The sequence below is a fragment of the Arachis hypogaea genome, chromosome 13 (genome assembly GCF_003086295.3).
Source record: "Arachis hypogaea cultivar Tifrunner chromosome 13, arahy.Tifrunner.gnm2.J5K5, whole genome shotgun sequence".
In the NCBI taxonomy this organism is placed as follows: domain Eukaryota; kingdom Viridiplantae; phylum Streptophyta; class Magnoliopsida; order Fabales; family Fabaceae; genus Arachis; species Arachis hypogaea.
The window spans coordinates 95,518,248-95,540,763 of record NC_092048.1 but is presented as its reverse complement, the minus strand read 5'-3'; the positions used below and the strand labels follow the sequence as shown (position 1 = coordinate 95,540,763).

General features: G+C 39.5%; 1 non-coding gene across 1 annotated transcript; it reads left to right on the top strand.

Annotated features, from left to right (window-relative positions):
- The first annotated feature begins 14,457 nt into the window (after positions 1-14,457).
- LOC112738833 (small nucleolar RNA R71) lies at positions 14,458-14,561 on the top strand. Its single transcript, XR_003169788.1, has one exon. It is a non-coding gene; the product is annotated as a small nucleolar RNA R71 (small nucleolar RNA).
- The last annotated feature ends 7,955 nt before the right edge of the window (positions 14,562-22,516 follow it).

The following is a 22,516-nucleotide window of genomic DNA, read 5'->3' as shown; positions in this document are numbered from 1 at the left end:
CGCAAGAAATGTAAATTGCAGAATCTTAAAGTGCAAGAAATGTAAATGGCTTGAATTGTAAAGGGAATTGGGAATTGGATTTGCAGAAATTAAACAAGGAAAAGTAAAATTGCAACAAACAGAGAAGTAAAGGATGACTTGGATTGAATTGGATCTTAAAACAGAAATGTAAATGAGCTTGAAAGCAGTAAACAGAGAATTGAAAATGGGAAATCCGGATCTCAGGACCCAAGAGACTAGATAACCAAGTCTAGATCTCAATGCCTTCCTAGATCCAACAAGAACAATTGCAAAGGAAACGAAGAATTGTAAATTGCAGAGAAAGTAGAAGACAGAAGCAATTAACCAAATGGAAATTCAATTATGCAGTAAAATGAAACAGAGAGATCTTAGGATGAGATTGAAACAGAATTCCTTCAATTCTCCAACCCAAGATCCAAGACAATTGTAATTGAAATTGAAAGCAAGAAAACTAAGAGGAAGGGAATTAAATTCTCCTTCCCCGAGACTTAGAAATTAAAATTCACTCAACACCAAAAGCTCTCCAAAAACTCTCTATGAAAACCAAAAGGAAAGCTCCCCGAAAACTTAAATCCTATGCTATTTATACACTTTCTTCAAATGGTCTTCAAGCCTTCAATTGGGCCTTTGCTCTTGATGGAATTGGGTTGATAGAGGCCTTGGTTGATTGCTCTTGGAGTTTGGAGAAGAACCGAAGTGAACCGGATTTGGAATCATGAAAGCTTGAGTAAAAGTTTGAGTAAAAGTTTGAGGCAAACTTTTACTCAAACTTTTCATATCAGCCACCCCATCTTTGCTGCTACCAACGTTTGAGCCAAAGTTTGGGGTCAAACTTTTGCTCAAACGTTGGCCTCCCCTTGCACACTCATGGCGCCAACGTTTGCCAAAAAGTTTGAGGCAAACGTTGGCGCAAACTTTTGCTCTCCAGGGTGTGTTGTTCATGGCGCCAACGTTTGCCAAAAAGTTTGGGGCAAACGTTGGCGCAAACTTTTGCTCTCCAGGGTGTTGACTTGTGATCCCAACGTTTGCCAAAAAGTTTGAGGCAAACGTTGGCTCAAGCTTTTCTCCCAAAAGTTTGCGCAAAAGTTTGAGGCAAACTTTTGCTCAAGCTTTTTGCCTAAAAGTTTGCACAAAAATTTGAGGCAAACTTTTGGTCAAGCTTTTTGCTCCCTGGTTCGTTTTCACTTATTCCAAAAGTTTGAGCTAAAGTTTGAGGCAAACTTTTGCTCAAACTTTTTGTCCTCTCTTCCTCCTAGCCATTCCTTCTTGCTTCAACCTTTCTCCAAGCTTTCTTCACCTATCATTAATAAACCAAACACATCAAAGCTATGCTCAAAATCATGAGATATTCATTCTTTCATAATATGTGACAATTATAGCATAAAACCTCATGAAAGTGCATGAATTCATACATGGTTGATTAAATCAAAGGAAGCATGAAAATCTACCTAATTGGCTTGCTTATGGCTCAAGAAAGTGCATAATTCATTTGAAAACAAAAGAAAAAGACTAGTGAAACTAGGCTAAGATGACTTGTCATCACAACACCAAACTTAAAGCTTGCTTGTCCCCAAGCAAGAAACGAATTATTCTCAGAGGTTCTTTCAATTAAGACGGATTGAAGAACAACTTGTAAAGTCCTGTGAGTGAAGTGATTAAGTAACAGTGGGGTGAACTCTAAATCATATGCTCATGCAAGGGCTTCAGTGCTCACTAGTCCTCACATATTGGGAGTCTTAGGTCTTAGGATTTTCATCCAAATGGTATCATAGAGATCTCTTTATATGTAATCACCTTGAAGCAGCTTATAGTTTCTTTGCTTTGGCCTTGACTCTAAGTGTCATGTCTCAAAGCGGCTCTTTAGATAAACTTTCAATCAATACTCCTAAACCAGTTGGTTTTAAGGTATTAGGTGTTAAAGCACCCCTAAGGATTTACTTGCTCAAGCCTCTTTCTTTGACACAACTCAACCACAAGCATTTACTAGGCTAACAACTCTTTGAGTTTTCTTTCTTCTTTCTTTTTCTGCCTAGTAATTGATGCTCAGAGCTTTGGGCCATGTTCTTTTTGCTTTTGTATTTTCTTTATTTTCTTTTATTTTGTTTGCTGCTTCTTGGATCAATAGATTTTTGAGAATCTCCACAATACTTCTTTGAACTTCATGTCCTGCCTATGAGCTCCCATGCAAGTTTTCACAAGCATGCAACCTCAATACATAATCATACAACTAGAACCACCACTTCTCCTAATCTTTTGCTTGCCTCAAAATTGTTTGATTCCTCAATCCTTCTTTTCAAAGAACTTTCATGTGATGCATTTTTTTTGAAATATTGAGTGCAAACAAGTTTTGGAGAGTATAGTGTTGTAAATGATCAAGCATCTTGCTTATTGAATTACAGAAAAACTATGCTATGCAGGCAGGCAGGGGTATTATGTAACTTTCAATTTAGCAGCATCTGATACAAAATAATCACTGAACAATACAACCTTTTGGAGTTCGCTTGCTTTCCTCTTCCTCATCATCATTGCCGATCTTTACATTCCTCTCTCTTCCTTTTGATAGATGATGCTAAATCTTTCCAAAAGTTTGTATGGTACCCTGCAGTGATATTGAAAGTTGCTTGTTCCCCAAGCACTTAGAGACAATGGTTAGTCTGCATGATTTATTTGTAGGCCTTTGAACTTACTTTGGTGTGGGAACACCAAACTTAGTACCTTGCCAATGGTTTTCATGCATCAAATTAACCATGTGTGAAATTCTTTTTCTCTTTTTTTTTTCTCTTTTTCAAAAGCCATGGAACTGAAAACTAGGAAACAGCAAAATAGCTAACTAGTTCATCCAATATGCTTGAAGCCAACATTATGCAGAAAGTGAGAATGTGTTTTATAATGGGATTTTGGTGAAACACCAAACTTAGAATCCTTAATTCTCCTTTATATTGTTTTGGTGTGTAACACCAAACTTAGCTTCTAGCAATATAGATAAAACTAATTAGCCTTTTTATTAAAATAGATATGAAAAGATGGTTACCTCCGGTTGGGTTGCCTCCCAACAAGCGCTCTTTTATTGTCACTAGCTTGACATTGGAGATTTCTTTTATGGTGGTTGAGGATTGTAGTGCCTCAACTTGTCTCCCCTGACTGTGATCCTCCTCTTTGTTCTCTGGTGTTCAATTTTAGCATGTTCCAACGAGAGTATGTTGCTGACAGCGTAATAGTCATCAGTCTGTTGGCTTGCTCCCAGTTGTTGATATATCAATTGCACTTTGTCACCTTTGGAAAGCCCCTCTGTTGGAATCTTCCTGTTCTTCCAACTCCTTTTTGTTTTGTTTCTGCGTTTCATCCCCTTTTTTGTTGATCTTTCTTTTCTTGCTGTAGGCTTACCTTGAGGATCTCTCTCTTCAGTGGCTAATACTCCAATATCCTCTTGGACTTTTTCATCCTTCTGCACAATCTTCTGCCTTGGGATGTTGTTGTGAATCACCTTGTCAATTTCCATATAGTCCCTCCTCTCATTACTAAACTGGGCTTCTGGTAATACCTTCAGAGTGACACTCTTATCATGCATCCTGAGAGTTAGTTCTCCTTGCTCTATGTCTATGATAGCTCTAGCGGTGGCCAAGAATGGCCTTCCCAGTATAATAGAGTCACCATCATCCCCATCTGAATCTAGAACCACAAAATCTGTAGGGTATATGAAATTGTCCACTTTGACCAGAAGGTTTTCAATCATACCCCTGGGATATACCATTGACTTATCTACTAGCTCTAGAGATATTTGTACCGGTTTAACTTCCTCTATACGCAGCTTTTTCACCAAGGAGGATGGTATTAAGTTAATACTTGCTCCTAGATCGCACATTGCTTTAGTGATGGTTAATTCCCCAATGGTGCAAGGCAGCAAGAAGCTCCCTGGGTCCTCAAGCTTCGGAGGAAGCCCTTTTTGAATCAAGGCCCTGCATTCCTCAGTAAGCAGTATGGTTTCTTTCTCATCCCAGCTTCTTTTCTTATTGATAAGCTCCTTCAAAAACTTGGCATACAAAGGCATTTGCTCAAGTGCTTCAGCCAAGGGAATATTGATCTCCAGCTTCTTGAGAGTCTCAAGGAACTTATGAAAATGTTGGTCCTTAGCCTCTTTGTTGAACTTCTGGGGATATGGCAGTGGAGGTGTGATGCTCTTTCCTACTTGCTGCTGTCCCTGAATCACTTCTTTTGAACTATGTGACTGGTTATCCTTCTCTTTGAGTTTCTCAGTGCTCTTGTTTGGCATCACAACTTGATTCTTGGCTTCATCTTCCTTTGTTTGCTCCTCATCTTCTATTGGCCTTTTACTGCTCTCTGCTTGCTTCTTTGTAGTGTCATTGTTGCTCATCAATGTTCTCCCACTCCTTAATTGTATTGCCTTGCATTCTTCCTTAGGATTTGGGATTGTGTCACTCGGCAGTGAGCTTGAAGGTCTCTCAACAGAAATCTGTTTGGAGATTTGCCCAATTTGCCTCTCTAGGCTCTTTATGGAGGCTTCATGGTTCTTGGTTGTCATTTCCTGGTGTTTCAACATTTTGTCTATCAATGTCTCCAAGTTAGTGAGTCTTTGAGATTCAAGTGATGCTTGTGGTGGGTTGTGAGATGTGGGTGGTGGATGGTAGGAATTTTGGTTGGTGGATTGGTTATTGGATTGGTACTGGTTGGGGTTGGGGTAGTTGTTTTGAGGTTTTCTATAGGGATTCTGGTTAGTTTGCTGCTGGTTGTGGTTTTGGTTGCTTCTTGGGTTGTTTTGGTTTGAGTTCCTCTGCCATGGTTGTTGGTTTTGGGTGTGATTATCTCCCCATCTGAGGTTTGGGTGGTTCTTCCAGGATGGATTGTATGTATCACCATACACTTCATTTGGTCCTTGGTTGTGCATATACTGTACTTGCTCTTGTTCTTGTTCTTCTTGAGTTTCTTCATTTTGCCCCCATATGGATGATGGTTGGCTTGTGTTAACTGCTGCAACTTGGAGGCTATCAATCCTCTTGGCCATTTGATCAAATTGTTGTTGAATTTGCTGTTGCATCATCTTGTTTTGAGCCAAGATTGAGTCCACTCCTTCTAGCTCCATTACTCCTCTCCTTTGTGATGGTTGGCGGTTTCTTTGATGAGCAAAGAAATATTGATTGTTGGCCACCATGTCAATAAGATTTTGAGCTTCTTCTGCTGTTTTCATCAGTTGCAATGATCCTCCAGCTGAGTGGTCAAGTGATTCTTGAGCCTTTAGAGTGAGTCCTTCATAGAAGTTCTGTAGCTTGTCCCACTCAGTGAACATTTCTGGTAGACATTTCCTCAGCAGAGCCTTGTATCTCTCCCATGCTTCATACAGATTTTCAGCATCCAATTGTGTGAATGTTTGCACCTCAGTTTTCAGCCTGATGACTCTTTGAGGTGGATAGAATTTGGCTAGAAATTTAGTCACCAAATCATCCCAGCTAGTGATGCTTCCTTGAGGAAAAGTTTCAAGCCATTGTGCGGCCTTGTCCCTTAATGAGAACGGGAACAGCAGAAGCTTGTAAGTCTCAGGATTCACGCCATTGGACTTGACAGTGTCACAAATCCTTAAGAAGGTAGATAAATGTTGATTTGGATCCTCCAATGGTCCTCCCCCAAACGAGCAGTTGTTTTGGACCAATGTAATGAGTTGTGGCTTCAATTCAAAGTTATTTGCATTGACATTAGGGGTGAGAATGCTGCTTCCACAATGTCTAGGATTTGCAAAGGTATAGGAGGCCAAAACTCTCCTCTGGGGTGGGTTGTTATTGTTGTTGTCTGCTCCACCAGGTGGATTGGTTGAATGTTCCTCCATATCTTGGAATTCTTCTTCTGATTCCTCTTCTCCAACAATATTTTTCCCTCTTTCAGCTCTTCTTAACCTCCTGAGAGTTCTTTCGTCTTGTTCATGAAAGGTGGGTGTGGTTCTTCTTGTACCTGTGATGCTACGATTTTAAGAAATTGCACGATCGGCAAAAATTCCTTCCGGCAAGTGCACCGGTTATCGTCAAGTAAAAACTCACAATAGAGTGAGGTCGAATCCCACAAGGATTGGTTGAGTGAGCAATTCGGATTAGAAGTGTGTTCTAGTTGAGCGGAATCAAGATTTAGATGAGAATTGCGGAATGTAAAATTGCATGAATTAAAGAGCGAGAAGCTAAATTGCTGAAATTAAAAAGGGATCGGGGTGATTGCATGAATTTAATTGCAGAATGTAAAGAGAAGTGATAGATCAGAAATGGGGAATTCATTGGGTTTCAGGAGATATTGAGATCTCCGAATCAAACATTTTTTTTATCCCTTCCTCAACCAATGCATTCATTGAATTTTGCTTGGCAATCTTATATGATTGGATCCCAATCCCTTGGCTCACCAATTCTCTCTAAAAACAAACAAATTCCCAATCCCTTGGTTTAAATGTTCATAAGAAGAGATGATGCTCGATCACTGATTATACCACACAGTTTCATGAACCACAATTTGGTAGGATTACATGTCACAATATCCATCCAAACCCCAATCCAATTCACTGTGAGAAAGCTTCTCTAGCATGAATCCTCCATTCCTTTCCCAAGGTTCCGAAGGATTCCAATTATGGATAGTTTCTTTCCCAAGACAACTAACCAATGGAATTAGATCGAGAAGCTTTCTAACAAAATTCAAGAGAAAAGATTGAAGAATAAGATAAAAACTATTATTGATTCATTGAATTACAATAGAGCTCCCTAACCCAATGAAAGGGGGTTTAGTGAGTCATAGCTCTGAATTCAATTACAAAAAGTATGAAAACTAGAAAAAGTGATCCCCCTAATTCCCCGAGTGCCAACCAACTTAAATTCTATCCTATTTATACACTTTCTAAATTGAGCTTCTGTTGTGTTTCTTGGGCTTTGAGGCCTTTCCCTGATTTCCTTTTGCTTTGGGTTTATGATCCATAATCCTGATGAGGCTGCTGATCCAATTCTGTAACATTCATTGAGCCAACTTAGTGATAATCAAGTAATGACACATGACTCAACAAATTGAAATTCCAGACTCATCAATTCTTCAGGCCCAATCCCATAAACCATGATATTCAATTGGGTTTCATACCAGAGTACGTTTAAGTTAATGTTTGTGCTCAAATGCTAACTTAAACTGCAATATCTTTGGCCCAGAAACCTTTTCAATTAGTGGCATTTAAGTTGCAGTTTAAGCTTAAACTGCAACTTAAACGTTGGACACTCCTGGAGGTGGTATAATTCAAGCACGTTTAAGCTTCAGTTTAAGGTTAAACTGAAGCTTAAACGTGGAAATGGAAGAAGGCAAGTCTGGAGTGTGGAGTTGTCGAACACGTTTAAGCTTCAGTTTAAGGTTAAACTGAAGCTTAAATGTGGAAATGGAAGAAGGCAAGTCTGGAGTGTGGATTGTCGAACACGTTTAAGCTTCAGTTTAAGGTTAAACTGAAGCTTAAATGTGGAAATGAAGAAAGCAACCCTGGAGGAGAATGGTCGAACACGTTTAAGCTCCAGTTTAAGCTTAAACTGGAGCTTAAACGTGGAAATGGCTCCCTGGTGCATTTCTCATTTCTGGCGTTTAACTTCCAGTTTAAGGTTAAACTGGAGGTTAAACGCCACTTTCAGCTTTTCCTCAGCTTTCATGATTTTGGCGTTTAAGCTCCAGTTTAAGCTTAAACTGGAGCTTAAACGCCACTGATAGTTCCCAGCATTATATGGCTTGATAGTTTGAGTTCCAGTTTAAGCTTAAACTGGAACTTAAACTCCACATGTGATATTCAAGCTTCCTTTATTGATTTTGTTGCTTCCTTGCCTAGCCTCTTCTTCCCTGAAATCATCCAAACAACTGCATCAAAGTCTTGCAACATTTCATGAGAAATCTTCCATTCATAGCATTCAAGTAATATAACTAAAAACTCATGGAATTTGCATCAAAATCATACTGTTTGGATGGTTCATTGCTTTGTTATTCATTTAACCATTCTTGGTTACTTTAAGCTCAAGAAAATGCATAAAACAACTAAAATTAACAGAAAAATGCTAGTGAAACTAGCCTAAGATGCCTTGGCATCACAACACCAAACTTAATGCTTGCTTGTCCCTAAGCAAGTCCTGAGTTATTTGAGAGGAAAGTATGAAACAGAACGCAATTACATTGGCTATATTAGCAAGCATTTGAAGTTCATCAAAAGGGTTTTATGCAGAAAGTTGCAGCATCACTTTTTCATTCTTATTAGGTAAGATTATCACTTTTTCATTGCATCCATCAAACACTGCTATGGCCTCTTGTTATTCTTATGTCCTTGGCACTTTTCTCTTCTTTGTTTTTCTTTTCTTTTTCTTAGAGCTCCATTGCTCCTTGTTTGCTTAGTGTCATGTGTTGCACAAGCCTTTGGCATTTTCTTTTTCTTATCAGTGCACTACACATATCCACTACAGGCATTTTAGTTCATATTTCTTCTTGAGACATTGGTGCCCAGCACCTCTTTGTGTGACTAAATGTTTTGTATTTAGGTTGCTCTTGATAATGGACTTTTGGTTGATAATCCCGGGTTAGTTAACCCAAGTTACCAAGTGTTGAAACACTCCTCAGAACCTATTCATCCAAGCATATCCTTAATACATAAACACCACAGGCATTTGTCTCAGAAGTTCAAACCATTGGTGCCTAGCTTATTTTCTCAAAATTTTTTTCTTTTTTTTTTTTTTTTTGCTTTTTGGTTGCCCTTTTTCAGTGGCTTTTTCTTCTTCTTTTTCTTTCTTTTTCATGGCCAAAGACATTGATTCATCAAGATCCATAGACAGTATTCAAACTTCTACAAAAAAATGGTAATTCTACACTCAATTTCCAGTGATCTGACTAAACAATCAAGCATGCATACCACCACTTAATTCTACTTGATTTGTCACTAATTGAGCCAAGCTACTTTTGTTCAAACTTTTCTTTTATTTTTGGAAACAGAACAAGCATGGCAAGCATTTGTTTAAGAAGGTGAAGTTATATCCAAACATCTAGGCATTCACTTTATTCAAAGCAGTAAACAGACACTCATACTAAAAACTTCACATTCCAGAAAGATTCAACAATTACAGTTTAAACCAGAACAAGCATGCTTTTGTTTGCCTTTTAAAGAATGGTCAAGGAACACCACCACCTTGTGAAATTTCTTGTTTTCTCTTTGTTGCCAGGAAACAATTTGATTTCTCCTTCTTCTCCTAGTTGTTGCTTCATGTTCTTTCTAAGATCCTTGTTTCCTTTCCTGCAAAGAGTGATGAAGTTGCTTGCTTCTCAAGCACTTGAGTGGTTAGCTCAACTATGTATGGGCAAGTGTCTGAGTCTTAAGTTGGTGTGTGAACACCAAACTTAGTCTCCTACTTACTCCTCTGCTCTTTGAGTCCTTGAATTCTCCTTGGAATGAAGTTGCTGCTAAGGATTTTAAGCATTCCTGTGATTGCTTAGAATGGTTGTTCCTTTCATATAATTCAAAGGTTGTTGTGTTCAGTTGATCTGTGTGGTGGAACACCAAACTTAGAGTCACACATTCCCCTTTGAATTATTGATCCACGAATTCATTGTTTGGTGTGAAACACCAAACTTAATTCTTTGCAATGCACAGAAACTACTTCACCTTTTTATTGAAACAAATAAAAGAAACAGCAAGGGAGTATTACCTCAGGTTGGGTTGCCTCCCAACAAGCGCTTCTTTAACGTCATTAGCTTGACGGTCAGCTTCCTCAGTTGAGGTGATATTTAACTTTGTCCTTCTCCTCCACATCTCCCAAGTAATGTTTGAGTCTTTGACCATTCACAGTGAAGGTTCGTTGTGACTTTTCTTCCATGATTTCTACTTGTCCATATTGGGAGACCTTGGTGACAAGGAATGGTCCAGACCACCTTGATTTTAGCTTCCCTGGAAATAGCTTCAGCCTAGAATTGTAGAGCAATACTTTTTGTCCTTCTTCAAATTTCCTTGGGGCTATGTTGCTGTCATGCTTCTTCTTTGCTCTTTCTTTGTAAATTTTGGCATTCTCATAAGCTTCAGCTCTGAATTCTTCCAACTCTTGAATTTGCAACATCCTTCTTTCTCCAGCAGCTTTGCTGTCCAAGTTCAAGAGTTTCAAGGCCCAGAATGCCTTGTGCTCCAACTCCAGTGGCAAATGGCAAGCTTTTCCATATACTAGTTGGTAAGGAGACATTCCAATTGGTGTTTTGAAAGCTGTCCTATATGCCCAAAGAGCATCATCTAGCTTAATCGACCAGTCCTTCCTTGAAGTTCCCACAGTCTTTTCCAGGATTCTTTTGAGTTCCCTATTAGATATTTCGGCTTGCCCACTTGTCTGTGGATGGTATGGTGTGGCTACCTTGTGTTTGACTCCATATTTTAGAAGCAATGCCTCTAATGGTTTGTTGCAGAAGTGGCTTCCTCCATCACTGATGATTGTTCTTGGAACCCCAAAATGGCAAAAAATGTGTTTTCTGAGGAAGTTCATGACTACCTTATTATCATTGGTTGGAGTTGCTATTGCTTCAACCCATTTGGAGACATAGTCTACTGCCACAAGAATGTAATTATTTGAGTATGAGGTGGGAAAGGGTCCCATGAAATCTATCCCCCATACATCAAACAATTCAAGTTCCAGAATGAATTGTTGTGGCATTTCATTTCTTCTTGGCAGGTTCCCCGCTTTCTGGCATTCATGGCAGTGCTTCACTAGTTCCTTTGCATCTTTGAAGATAGTGGGCCAATAAAAACCACACTGCAACACCTTAGCTGCTGTTCTTTCTCCTGCAAAATGTCCTCCATAAGTGGAGCCATGGCAGTCCCATAAGACTTCCCTTCCTTCTTCCTCTGATATGCATCTTCTGAGTATGCCATCCGAACATTTTTTGAACAAGTATGGTTCGTCCCAAATGAAGTATTTGGCATCATTTACCAATTTCTTCCTTTGATGCTTGTTAAATTCCAACGGCAAACTCCCAGTGGCCTTGAAGTTTGCTATGTCTGCAAATCAGGGTGCTTTGTGAATTACCATGAGTTGTTCATCAGGAAAGCACTCATTTATATGTGTGCTTTGTGCGCTTCCTTCTTCACATGGTATCCTTGATAAATGGTCTGCCACCTTGTTCTCTACACCCTTCTTGTCTTTGATTTCAATGTCAAATTCCTGCAACAAAAGAACCCATCTAATAAGTCTTGGTTTGGATTCTTGTTTAGCAAGTAAGTATTTTAAAGCTGAATGATCAGTGAAGACAATGACTTTAGATCCAATGAGATAGGATCTAAATTTGTCAAATGCAAAGACTATTGCCAAGAGTTCTTTTTCAGTGGTTGTGTAATTCCTTTGGTTATCATTCAAGACTTTACTGGCATAATAAATCACATGTACCAAATTGTCTTTCCTTTGTCCTAACACTGCCCCAATAGCAAGGTCTGATGCATCACACATCAGTTCAAAAGGTAAGTTCCAATCAGGTGGGGCAATGATAGGTGCAGAGGAAAGTTTTTGCTTCAAAAGTTCATAGGCTAGCATGCAATTTTTATCAAATACAAAGGGTGTATCAGAGACAAGCAAGTTACTCAAAGGTTTGGCTATTTTAGGAAAGTCTCTAATAAACCTTCTGTAAAAGCCAGCGTGTCCCAAAAAACTCCTAACTGCCTTGACATTACTTGGTGGAGGTAGTTTTTCAATGAGTTCCACCTTAGCTCTGTCCACCTCAATGCCTCTATTAGAGATTTTGTGGCCAAGGACTATTCCTTCTGTGACCATGAAATGACACTTTTCCCAGTTTAATACTAGGTTGGTCTCTTGGCATCTCTTAAGCACCAAGGCAAGGTGGTGTAGGCAGCTAGGAAAATAATCTCCAAACACAGAAAAATCATCCATGAAAACCTCAATAAATTTTTCAATCATGTCCGAAAAGATGGACAGCATGCATCTTTGGAAAGTGGCAGGTGCATTGCACAATCCAAAGGGCATGCTTCTATAAGCAAAAACTCCATATGGACAAACAAATGATGTTTTCTCTTGATCTCTAGGATCAACTACTATCTGATTATAGCCTGAGTATCCATCTAGAAAGCAATAGTAAGCATGTCCTGCAAGCCTTTCAAGCATCTGATCCATGAATGGGAGTGGGAAATGATCTTTTCTGGTGGCTTCATTGAGCTTCCTGTAGTCTATGCACATCCTCCACCCAGTGACAGTTCTTGTGGGTATGAGTTCGTTCCTCTCATTTGGCACCACAGTTATGCCACCTTTCTTGGGAACTACATGGATGGGACTAACCCATGGGCTATCAGAAATGGAGTAGATTACCCCTGCCTGCCATAACTTCATGACCTCCTTTTGTACCACTTCTTTCATGACGGGATTCAATCTTCTCTGAGCTTGAATGGAGGGTCTAGCATCCTCTTCTAACAAGATTTTATGCATGCATATGGATGAACTTATCCCCTTTAAATCAGCTAGGGTCCATCCAATGGCATCTTGATGAGTTTGTAGCACCTTGATCAATTCTTCTTCCTGTTCTTGGCTCAGGGCAGAGCTAATGATAACAGGATGGCTCTCATCACTACCCAAGTATGCATACTTGAGATTAGGGGGCAATGCTTTGAGCTCAGGTTTTGGTGCTTCCTTCTCTTCTTTCACTCTCTCTGGCATGCTTGGCATGGTTGTTTTAGCAGCCTTAATGTCACTAACTTCAATATCCTTGGTGAACTCCTCCTCTGCCACTTCCTTTGTTGTTTTCTCAAAGGTTTCTTGTACTGCAATGTCCACTACATCCACCCTCATGCATTCCTTTAGTGATTCTGATGGATAGCTCATTGCCTTGAATACGTTAAACACCATTTGCTCATCATGTAGTCTAAGAGTGAGTTCACCCTTTTGGACATCTATGATGGCTCCAGCAGTAGCCAGGAAGGGTCTTCCCAGGATTATCGAAGCTTTGGCTTCTTCCTCCATATCTAACACCACAAAATCGGCAGGAAATGTGAAATCTCCCACTTTCACCAACAAATCCTCAATTATCCCATGAGGGAATTTAAAAGTTCGATCTGCCAATTGGAGGGCCATTCTTGTTGGTTTGGCTTCCTCAATCTTCATTCTTCTCATCATTGTTAGAGACATCAAATTGATACTGGCCCCTAAGTCACACAAGGCCTTCTCCACCATGACTTCTCCTATGATGCAGGGGATTTGGAAACTGCCTGGATCCTTCAATTTCTGAGGCAATTTGTGTTGAATGATGGCACTGCATTCTTCAGTCAACAACACAGTTTCCTCATTTCTCCAGCTTCTCTTCTTGGTCATTAATTCCTTTAAGAATTTTGCATAGAGTGGCATTTGCTCTATTGCCTCAGCAAACGGAATGTTGATTTGAAGCTTCTTGAAAATCTCCAAAAATCTGGAGAATTGGCCATCCTTTTCACTTTTCATCAAACGTTGAGGATATGGTGCTTTGGGTGTATAAGGCTTCAGGACCTCTTTTTCTTTTTCTTTTGTTGCAGACGGTGTAAAAGATTGTCCCTGTTCCTTGTCTCTCACATTTTCCTTTACTTCGTCCTCTGTGGTTTCCCTTGAGATCTCCTTTAGCTTCTTTCCACTTCTGAGGGTTATGGCCTTACATTCTTCCCTTGCAATAGCCTTGGCAGCATGAGAAACGCTTGGCCCAGGGGTTTGCTTATACAAATACCCAATTTGATTTTCTAGCTTCTGGATGGCAGCTCCTTGGTTTTGCAAGTTAGAATTTACTTCTTCCTTAAAGGCTTTCAATTCGGTTATGTCTTGACCCATGGTTGCAAGCATTCCTTCTATCCTGTTTAATTGATCTTGAAATTGTTGGTTCGGATTAGGTTGGGTAGGTTGATTATTTTGGCCATGATATGATGGTTGGGAGTAAGTGTTTTGTGTGGCTTGGTATGATCTTTGGTTGGAGTTTTGGTATGTGGACTTGTTATGTTGGTTTTGCTGGTTTCCCCACCCAAAGTTTGGGTGGTTTTTCCAGCCTGGGTTGTAAGTGTTGGAATGTGGATCATATGGTTGCCTTTGTTGATTTCCTACATAATTGGCCTCTTCCCAATCACCTCCTTCAGTGCTTACTTCCTCTTGATCTTGTGTGTGTATTGCAGCCACTTGCTTTGTTTCTAATTTCCTGGTGAGCTCTGCTAGTTGCTTGGCAAACACCTTGTTTTGGGCTAAGATTGTATCAACATGGTTCAGCTCCATAACTCCCTTAGTGTTGTGTCTCTCTGAAGCATAGTAGTACTCATTCTCAGCCACTGTCTCAATCACTTCAATGGCTTCTTCCACAGTCTTTTTCCTGTTCAATGAACCTCCTGATGAATGGTCTACAGCCTTCCTTGATTCATAAGAAAGTCCATCATAGAAAATATGCAATTGCACCCAGTCATGGAACATGTCTGGTGGGCATTTCCTTGTCAAATCCTTGAACCTCTCCCATGCCTCGTAGAGAGTTTCACCATCTTGTTGTCTAAAAGTCTGAACCTCAGATCGAAGCCTATTGACCTTTTGTGGGGGGTAGAAACGTGCCAGAAACTTGCTTTCCACCTCATCCCAGGTTGTTAGGCTCCCCCTTGGGAATGATTCCAACCACTTAGCTGCCTTGTCCCTAAGTGAAAATGGGAACAAGAGCAGTTTATTGGTATCTTCCTAGACTCCATTGGACTTCACAGTGTCGCAAATTCTCAGGAATTTTGTGAGATGTTGGTTTGGATCTTCATTAGCATTCCCACCAAATGAACAATGATCCTCCACAAGTGATATTAGCTGTGGTTTGAGTTCAAAATTGTTGGCCTGAATGGGTGGTTTCTGAATGCTGCTACCACAATTCCCAGAGGTTGGGTTTATGTATGAACCAAGAACCCTCCTCTCAGGAATGGCATTGTTTCCATCAGCTCTCTCATGGTTGTGAACTTCTCTATCCATGTTGAGATCTAGAGCTTCCTCAAAATTGTCCTCAGATTCTCCTTCAGATTCTTCTTCTCCCAGTACTCTCTTCCCTCTTGCTTCCCTTCTAAGTTTATGAAGGGTCCGCTCTGGTTCGGTATAATGAGGAGTTGATGTCTCTCCTCTCCTACCTGTCATACAAGAACACAGCACAGGCAACAAACAAGTGAAATACTCTTGGTTAATGGAAGAGTATGGTTAGAGCAGTTGAGGAATTAATTCAAATAGTTAGTGAGTGAGTGAGTTAGTTGCTTGAATTTAAAGGCATAAAGAAAGAAAGCATGTAACAGAGTGCAGAAATTAAAATTCAACAAGTAACTTGAACTGAATTAACAAAGCAAGAAAAATGCTCAATCTAGTTAACTTCCAATTTGAGAATTGTCAATCGAAAACCAATCCCCGGCAACGGCGCCATAAACTTGATGCTACGATTTTAAGAAATTGCACGATCGGCAAAAATTCCTTCCGGCAAGTGCACCGGTTATCGTCAAGTAAAAACTCACAATAGAGTGAGGTCGAATCCCACAAGGATTGGTTGAGTGAGCAATTCGGATTAGAAGTGTGTTCTAGTTGAGCGGAATCAAGATTTAGATGAGAATTGCGGAATGTAAAATTGCATGAATTAAAGAGCGAGAAGCTAAATTGCTGAAATTAAAAAGGGATCGGGGTGATTGCATGAATTTAATTGCAGAATGTAAAGAGAAGTGATAGATCAGAAATGGGGAATTCATTGGGTTTCAGGAGATATTGAGATCTCCGAATCAAACATTTTTTTTATCCCTTCCTCAACCAATGCATTCATTGAATTTTGCTTGGCAATCTTATATGATTGGATCCCAATCCCTTGGCTCACCAATTCTCTCTAAAAACAAACAAATTCCCAATCCCTTGGTTTAAATGTTCATAAGAAGAGATGATGCTCGATCACTGATTATACCACACAGTTTCATGAACCACAATTTGGTAGGATTACATGTCACAATATCCATCCAAACCCCAATCCAATTCACTGTGAGAAAGCTTCTCTAGCATGAATCCTCCATTCCTTTCCCAAGGTTCCGAAGGATTCCAATTATGGATAGTTTCTTTCCCAAGACAACTAACCAATGGAATTAGATCGAGAAGCTTTCTAACAAAATTCAAGAGAAAAGATTGAAGAATAAGATAAAAACTATTATTGATTCATTGAATTACAATAGAGCTCCCTAACCCAATGAAAGGGGGTTTAGTGAGTCATAGCTCTGAATTCAATTACAAAAAGTATGAAAACTAGAAAAAGTGATCCCCCTAATTCCCCGAGTGCCAACCAAATTAAATTCTATCCTATTTATACACTTTCTAAATTGAGCTTCTGTTGTGTTTCTTGGGCTTTGAGGCCTTTCCCTGATTTCCTTTTGCTTTGGGTTTATGATCCATAATCCTGATGAGGCTGCTGATCCAATTCTGTAACATTCATTGAGCCAACTTAGTGATAATCAAGTAATGACACATGACTCAACAAATTGAAATTCCAGATTCATCAATTCTTCAGGCCCAATCCCATAAACCATGATATTCAATTGGGTTTCATACCAGAGTACGTTTAAGTTAATGTTTGTGCTCAAATGCTAACTTAAACTGCAATATCTTTAGCCCAGAAACCATTTCAATTAGTGGCATTTAAGTTGCAGTTTAAGCTTAAACTGCAACTTAAACGTTGGACACTCCTGGAGGTGGTATAATTCAAGCACGTTTAAGCTTCAGTTTAAGGTTAAACTGAAGCTTAAACGTGGAAATGGAAGAAGGCAAGTCTGGAGTGTGGAGTTGTCGAACACGTTTATGCTTCAGTTTAAGGTTAAACTGAAGCTTAAACGTGGAAATGGAAGAAGGCAAGTCTGGAGTGTGGATTGTCGAACACGTTTAAGCTTCAGTTTAAGGTTAAACTGAAGCTTAAACGTGGAAATGAAGAAAGCAACCCTGGAGGAGAATGGTCGAACACGTTTAAGCTCCAGTTTAAGCTTAAACTGGAGCTTAAACGTGGAAATGGCTCCCTGGTGCATTTCTCATTTCTGGCGTTTAACTTCCAGTTTAAGGTTAAACTGGAGGTTAAACGCCACTTTCAGCTTTTCCTCAGCTTTCATGATTTTGGCGTTTAAGCTCCAGTTTAAGCTTAAACTGGAGCTTAAACGCCACTGATAGTTCCCAGCATTATATGGCTTGGTAGTTTGAGTTCCAGTTTAAGCTTAAACTGGAACTTAAACTCCACATGTGATATTCAAGCTTCCTTTATTGATTTTGTTGCTTCCTTGCCTAGCCTCTTCTTCCCTGAAATCATCCAAACAACTGCATCAAAGTCTTGCAACATTTCATGAGAAATCTTCCATTCATAGCATTCAAGTAATATAACTAAAAACTCATGGAATTTGCATCAAAATCATACTGTTTGGATGGTTCATTGCTTTGTTATTCATTTAACCATTCTTGGTTACTTTAAGCTCAAGAAAATGCATAAAACAACTAAAACTAACAGAAAAATGCTAGTGAAACTAGCCTAAGATGCCTTGGCATCACAACACCAAACTTAATGCTTGCTTGTCCCTAAGCAAGTCCTGAGTTATTTGAGAGGAAAGTATGAAACAGAAAGCAATTACATTGGCTATATTAGCAAGCATTTGAAGTTCATCAAAAGGGTTTTATGCAGAAAGTTGCAGCATCACTTTTTCATTCTTATTAGGTAAGATTATCACTTTTTCATTGCATCCATCAAACACTGCTATGGCCTCTTGTTATTCTTATGTCCTTGGCACTTTTCTCTTCTTTGTTTTTCTTTTCTTTTTCTTAGAGCTCCTTTGCTCCTTGTTTGCTTAGTGTCATGTGTTGCACAAGCCTTTGGCATTTTCTTTTTCTTATCAGTGCACTACACATATCCACTACAGGCATTTTAGTTCACATTTCTTCTTGAGACATTGGTGCCCAGCACCTCTTTGTGTGACTAAATGTTTTGTATTTAGGTTGCTCTTGATAATGGACTTTTGGTTGATAATCCCGGGTTAGTTAACCCAAGTTATCAAGTGTTGAAACACTCCTCAGAACCTATTCATCCAAGCATATCCTTAATACATAAACACCACAAGCATTTGTCTCAGAAGTTCAAACCATTGGTGCCTAGCTTATTTTCTCAAAATTTTTTTCTTTTTTTTTTTTTTTTGCTTTTTGGTTGCCCTTTTTCAGTGGCTTTTTCTTCTTCTTTTTCTTTCTTTTTCATGGCCAAAGACATTGATTCATCAAGATCCATAGACAGTATTCAAACTTCTACAAAAAAATGGTAATTCTACACTCAATTTCCAGTGATCTGACTAAACAATCAAGCATGCATACCACCACTTAATTCTACTTGATTTGTCACTAATTGAGCCAAGCTACTTTTGTTCAAACTTTTCTTTTATTTTTGGAAACAGAACAAGCATGGCAAGCATTTGTTTAAGAAGGTGAAGTTATATCCAAACATCTAGGCATTCACTTTATTCAAAGCAGTAAACAGACACTCATACTAAAAACTTCACATTCCAGAAAGATTCAACAATTACAGTTTAAACCAGAACAAGCATGCTTTTGTTTGCCTTTTAAAGAATGGTCAAGGAACACCACCACCTTGTGAAATTTCTTGTTTTCTCTTTGTTGCCAGGAAACAATTTGATTTCTCCTTCTTCTCCTAGTTGTTGCTTCATGTTCTTTCTAAGATCCTTGTTTCCTTTCCTGCAAAGAGTGATGAAGTTGCTTGCTTCTCAAGCACTTGAGTGGTTAGCTCAACTATGTATGGGCAAGTGTCTGAGTCTTAAGTTGGTGTGTGAACACCAAACTTAGTCTCCTACTTACTCCTCTGCTCTTTGAGTCCTTGAATTCTCCTTGGAATGAAGTTGCTGCTAAGGATTTTAAGCATTCCTGTGATTGCTTAGAATGGTTGTTCCTTTCATATAATTCAAAGGTTGTTGTGTTCAGTTGATCTGTGTGGTGGAACACCAAACTTAGAGTCACACATTCCCCTTTGAATTATTGATCCACGAATTCATTGTTTGGTGTGAAACACCAAACTTAATTCTTTGCAATGCACAGAAACTACTTCACCTTTTTATTGAAACAAATAAAAGAAACAGCAAGGGAGTATTACCTCAGGTTGGGTTGCCTCCCAACAAGCGCTTCTTTAACGTCATTAGCTTGACGGTCAGCTTCCTCAGTTGAGGTGATATTTAACTTTGTCCTTCTCCTCCACATCTCCCAAGTAATGTTTGAGTCTTTGACCATTCACAGTGAAGGTTCGTTGTGACTTTTCTTCCATGATTTCTACTTGTCCATATTGGGAGACCTTGGTGACAAGGAATGGTCCAGACCACCTTGATTTTAGCTTCCCTGGAAATAGCTTCAGCCTAGAATTGTAGAGCAATACTTTTTGTCCTTCTTCAAATTTCCTTGGGGCTATGTTGCTGTCATGCTTCTTCTTTGCTCTTTCTTTGTAAATTTTGGCATTCTCATAAGCTTCAGCTCTGAATTCTTCCAACTCTTGAATTTGCAACATCCTTCTTTCTCCAGCAGCTTTGCTGTCCAAGTTCAAGAGTTTCAAGGCCCAGAATGCCTTGTGCTCCAACTCCAGTGGCAAATGGCAAGCTTTTCCATATACTAGTTGGTAAGGAGACATTCCAATTGGTGTTTTGAAAGCTGTCCTATATGCCCAAAGAGCATCATCTAGCTTAATCGACCAGTCCTTCCTTGAAGTTCCCACAGTCTTTTCCAGGATTCTTTTGAGTTCCCTATTAGATATTTCGGCTTGCCCACTTGTCTGTGGATGGTATGGTGTGGCTACCTTGTGTTTGACTCCATATTTTAGAAGCAATGCCTCTAATGGTTTGTTGCAGAAGTGGCTTCCTCCATCACTGATGATTGTTCTTGGAACCCCAAAATGGCAAAAAATGTGTTTTCTGAGGAAGTTCATGACTACCTTATTATCATTGGTTGGAGTTGCTATTGCTTCAACCCATTTGGAGACATAGTCTACTGCTAGAATGAAGTTTTAGTTAGCTTAAGCAAAAATTCAAACAGTTAGTGGGTTAATTGAAAATTTAAAGAATAGAAAAGAAAAAGTGCTTGATCTAGATCTCTACTTCACTTAATCATTGTCAATCTAATCAATCCCCGGCAATGGCGCCAAAAACTTGATGTGCGGAAAACGATCCGACACAAAACTCACCGGCAAGTGCACCGGGTCGCATCAAGTAATAATAACTCACGGGAGTGAGGTCGATCCCACAGGGATTGAAGGATTGAGCAATTTTAGTTTAGTGGTTGATTTAGTCAAGCGAATCAAGATTTAGTTGAGTGATTTGTGATTTGCGGAATTTAGATTGCATAGAAAGTAAAGAGAATAGGTAAATTGCATTGAATTTAAAGAGAACTGAAATTTAAAGTGCTGAATCTTAAAGAACAAGAAATTAAATGGCAGAAACTTAGAACGCAAGAAATGTAAATTGCAGAATCTTAAAGTGCAAGAAATGTAAATGGCTTGAATTGTAAAGGGAATTGGGAATTGGATTTGCAGAAATTAAACAAGGAAAAGTAAAATTGCAACAAACAGAGAAGTAAAGGATGACTTGGATTGAATTGGATCTTAAAATAGAAATGTAAATGAGCTTGAAAGCAGTAAACAGAGAATTGAAAATGGGAAATCCGGATCTCAGGACCCAAGAGACTAGATAACCAAGTCTAGATCTCAATGCCTTCCTAGATCCAACAAGAACAATTGCAAAGGAAACGAAGAATTGTAAATTGCAGAGAAAGTAGAAGACAGAAGCAATTAACCAAATGGAAATTCAATTATGCAGTAAAATGAAACAGAGAGATCTTAGGATGAGATTGAAACAGAATTCCTTCAATTCTCCAACCCAAGATCCAAGACAATTGTAATTGAAATTGAAAGCAAGAAAACTAAGAGGAAGGGAATTAAATTCTCCTTCCCCGAGACTTAGAAATTAAAATTCACTCAACACCAAAAGCTCTCCGAAAACTCTCTATGAAAACCAAAAGGAAAGCTCCCCGAAAACTTAAATCCTATGCTATTTATACACTTTCTTCAAATGGTCTTCAAGCCTTCAATTGGGCCTTTGCTCTTGATGGAATTGGGTTGATAGAGGCCTTGGTTGATTGCTCTTGGAGTTTGGAGAAGAACCGAAGTGAACCGGATTTGGAATCATGAAAGCTTGAGTAAAAGTTTGAGTAAAAGTTTGAGGCAAACTTTTACTCAAACTTTTCATATCAGCCACCCCATCTTTGCTGCTACCAACGTTTGAGCCAAAGTTTGGGGTCAAACTTTTGCTCAAACGTTGGCCTCCCCTTGCACACTCATGGCGCCAACATTTGCCAAAAAGTTTGAGGCAAACGTTGGCGCAAACTTTTGCTCTCCAGGGTGTGTTGTTCATGGCGCCAACGTTTGCCAAAAAGTTTGGGGCAAACGTTGGCGCAAACTTTTGCTCTCCAGGGTGTTGACTTGTGATCCCAACGTTTGCCAAAAAGTTTGAGGCAAACGTTGGCTCAAGCTTTTCTCCCAAAAGTTTGCGCAAAAGTTTGAGGCAAACTTTTGCTCAAGCTTTTTGCCTAAAAGTTTGCACAAAAGTTTGAGGCAAACTTTTGGTCAAGCTTTTTGCTCCCTGGTTCGTTTTCACTTATTCCAAAAGTTTGAGCTAAAGTTTGAGGCAAACTTTTGCTCAAACTTTTTGTCCTCTCTTCCTCCTAGCCATTCCTTCTTGCTTCAACCTTTCTCCAAGATTTCTTCACCTATCATTAATAAACCAAACACATCAAAGCTATGCTCAAAATCATGAGATATTCATTCTTTCATAATATGTGACAATTATAGCATAAAACCTCATGAAAGCGCATGAATTCATACATGGTTGATTAAATCAAAGGAAGCATGAAAATCTACCCAATTGGCTTGCTTATGGCTCAAGAAAGTGCATAATTCATTTGAAAACAAAAGAAAAAGACTAGTGAAACTAGGCTAAGATGACTTGTTATCAGACGCTGTCGCGTGGTCGACGCGATCGCGTGAGTTGTCATGATAGGGATGTGACGCGGACGCGTGAGCCATGCGTCCGCGTGGTAAGGCTGGGCGTTCAGCACCAATCCAGCACCACTCCAGCATAACTTTCGGCCATGCACCCTTTTCACGTCAATTTTCATGTCACGCGGCCGCGTGGGTGACGCGGTCGCGTGGGAGGCCAAAGTTCCCACATGACGTGGACGCGTCAGCGACGTGGTCGTGTGGATCAATTTGTGTCAAAGGCACGGCTCCAGCCACTCTATCGCGTGACTCTCTGTTCGATTTTTTTCTTCCCAATGCACTGGCGACGTGGACGCGTCAGTGACGCTGCCGCGTTGCGTGCGTGCTTCTCTCTTTTTTTTTTAATAATGCAGTATGCAGAATGCAATGCTAATATGAATGTTATACATGATTCCAGGTCCAATGAAATAAAATAAAA